Consider the following 3,433-nt stretch of genomic DNA (forward strand, 5'->3'; position numbering starts at 1 on the left):
TATCCAGAAGTTGCCCTGGCCGAACCAATCTCTTGACATGAACCCAAACGAAAACTTATGGGCCATACTCGACCAGCAAGTCAAGAAACAAAAAAAAACAACTTCAAAGAGCGATCTACTCCAAGTTTTGAAGCAAAAGTGGGCGAAAATCCCACAATCTAAAATTGACGAGATGATTCTCACGATGCCCCAAAGGATCAACGAACTCCACGAAGTGAAAGGAAGATCTACTAGATATTAATTAAATTATAAATATATAAATTCATGTGAATATGACTGAAAAATTTCATTTTTTCTGAAAAGGTGGTGTCTATTTACTTGTGACCACGCTGTGTATAGAATTTTACAAGGTGGATCAAAAGATAAAAGCCCTTGCACAAATGTTTGAAGACAGACGAATAATTCCAGGCCCATATTATAAAAATGCCACCGAAGCCCCTCAAAATATTCACTTCTGGGGAATTTACTTCACAACAAAGATTGAAAAAAGGATTCTCTGATTAATCCAGAAGCTTTTTACAGAAACTTGAAAAAATCGACCGAAAATAGGTTGCTTGATAGTGAAGATGGAGATATAGCACAGTATGCACACGTGCTTGATAAGAAAACATTGGCCTGAACACGTTAATGTTCATTTAACATTCGGCGAGATGGAGGTCATAATATTATCAATAAGTCTTCAGCTAAATAAAATAGATATGACTCGTGAACTTCGTAAGTATTTGATTGAAGATATGGTTCCAGAAAAATTGCAGCATTTGAAATACGCTCTGAGTACTATTCCCATTTCTTCCAGTGAATGTGAACGAGGGTTTTTGCAGATGTGTTTGATTGTCACAACATCCAGAGCTTCCTTGCTGACAAAAACCGTTTTGGCACTTTTTTTTATTAAACTTGTTGGACCGCACCTTCCACTCTTTGACCAAAAAAATATGTAGAGTCATGGTTGCTCCGAAAACGTCACTCAGCTGTAAACGACAAAAGCAAGGAACGAAGTTGGGATATTGCGTCAGATGAGAATATACTGAAAATTTGGAATTGTTTATAAAAAGGTAATTCAGTATGTTTTTATCTCTTAATTTCTTATATATATTAGTACCAGCACCTTTATTATATAAAAAAAGCATTGATAAGAAGAATAGATTGACATCTGCTAACCTGAGTTGGATGATGTGTTTAGGTACCAGTCTTCAGTCTCGACACCATTCCTTTCCTGTTTGAACTGGGGACCGAGAAGTTCACAGACATTAGCAAACTTCATCTGTTAGTAAACAGGGAATGAGTACATGTGAAGTCAACAAAAATTTTGCTTTACCAAGTTAATATGTTAATTACTCTGTTTCTAAAAGTAGTTTCTGGAGAAGAAGAATGGTTGTAACTGTGCAGTTAATGTCCTTTTTCAACCTACACACCTGGTCGACTTTCTAACTAAATGGAATTCATCTGAGGTTATGTTTTCAACTTGGACTTTTGCTATCTAACGTCAAATTGTTCACTGTTGAGACTGTCTTGTTCTTCAACTACCCAGTAATGATTTTCATTCTTGTATGCTGAAGCACCTATGTTCCCCTCGATGCTGCAATGGAAAGAAGCTACAAAGATGACCACAGGAATTATTATATGGTAAAGAGGTGGCTTATGTGACTTATTCCAAGACTCCCAATATTGACCTAATGTTCGACAGGACTGAGCCGCCCACTGATGAATATGCATTACTTGTGCATGCATCTGACATGCAGGGCCTCACTGCCTAGGTTGTTGGACTGGATCTTAGGCCTCACAGAGTCAGACAACTTTGTCGACCCTGAAAACGAAATACATCCCTGGCAAAACCAAGCCTGTAGGCGACCAATAACCTTCCAAAGTTCCTGTGAAGAAGGAGTCCTGATAGTCACCCTAACACTAAAAACCATCCATCCAGTGCCCTGTTGGTGGATGGAATGCCATCAGATATGCATCATCCTCTAGGAGAACAGTTATATCCCAAAGCTGAGAAAAATTATTCTGGAGCTAAAACTGACTTGAAGGTGGGTTGGGTTCCGGGGTGGTGTTTTAGATCCAAGGGATAAGCATCAAAATGGAACAATCAAGACTTTGCTATCACCACCACCAGCAAGGGAACCCAGAGGCACCACAACTGACCAGATACCACCGCCAGTCCCAGAACCAGCATCATCAGCAACCCAAAGGTTTGAGGTGAGTGAGGGGGTCCACCTCAATAATGGTTGAGCTACCACTACCCAAGAAGCTCCATTAAACGCAATAATGGCAGCAGAAAGCCAACCTACCAACAACTCGAATTACTACCATTATCATGAAGTTGACCCAATGGTAAATCCTAATGCAGAAGCATTAATATAAAGAAATGGCTACAAATGAGGCCAAGTCTTCGGCTAAGTATAATCAAGAGGTGAACCAATTACATTGGATGGACATCACACTCTCCCAACTGAAAGAATAAGCATACTAGAAGCCTGCCGGCTGTGACATTATCTGTGCTACTGCCATGGCCAGTTATTGGTCAATTGTCATTTTGGAGGTTTTGCGTGGGGGGGGGGGGGGGGGGTTCAGGTGGGAGAGTTTCACCTTGTAATTACTATTGGGTAGGTAAACATCCTATTATTTTGTAGATTTTTTAACTTTAAATGCTGTGTATACATATCTCTGCATTTTTGTCTTATTTTGTTTCTTTCTTTTTGTATTTATGAAATATATATATACTGTATTATAGTTATTGAAAGGATTAGTGTATGCTTCACCAATTTTTATTGTAGTGTTATGTCTCTGGTCGATGAAACTTTAGTGACACAAGTCCTTTCTTAAATAAAACTAGTTTATTCTTTCTCAATACAACTTTGCAATACACTTAATTTCCACAGTCACGCTATAACTTAAAAAAATGCTACAATTCACAGCGAACGACTCACGTGCTTGACTCAATTGCCTGTCTCTATCCCTGTCTGCAATTCAATTACATTGTTGCCGTCACTTCCTGGCGGTCTTATATACAAGAATACCGCACATCTAGTAAACACTCGAGGCTTCACGAAAGGACATGAATTTTCTAGAAGCTCATGACGTGTTACTAGAGTCACGTGACTTCTGCTGTCGTAACACTGCTCCTTCCTTAGTATTGTTCGTCCCAAACAATAGCCATTAAACCAATAAACAATTAACAATAACTTAATTAAATGTACAGAATTTACGAACACAAAATTAAGATTCAACAAGTCTCTTAATTTTACGGGACATATCTTCTTCCATACTGGTTTCCATCTCATTGGCTTCTGCTTCATGTGGGGTTCATCTGCTTCATCAGGTAACAGTCACATCAGTGGTAGTAACATCATCAAGGGCTTCACTGTTTCCCTTCTCAAACCGAGTAGAGTTTCTTCTTCGACAGTGGCTTTTTCAGGTGCCACCTCTTCAGCAG

General features: G+C 39.0%; 1 protein-coding gene across 1 annotated transcript in view; it reads right to left on the reverse strand.

Annotated features, from left to right (window-relative positions):
- The window catches only part of LOC106458436 (cytochrome P450 2U1-like), a 23,254-nt gene extending 22,056 nt beyond the window's left edge, over window positions 1-1,198 (reverse strand). Inside the window, exon 1 of the mRNA XM_022384650.1 lies at window positions 1,159-1,198. The gene's annotated coding sequence lies outside the window, so the exon portion shown is untranslated. The remainder of the gene's footprint in view (window positions 1-1,158) is intronic.
- Between the last annotated feature and the right edge of the window lie 2,235 nt (window positions 1,199-3,433).

Source organism: Limulus polyphemus, unplaced genomic scaffold (assembly GCF_000517525.1).
Source record: "Limulus polyphemus unplaced genomic scaffold, Limulus_polyphemus-2.1.2 Scaffold463, whole genome shotgun sequence".
NCBI lineage: Eukaryota > Metazoa > Arthropoda > Merostomata > Xiphosura > Limulidae > Limulus > Limulus polyphemus.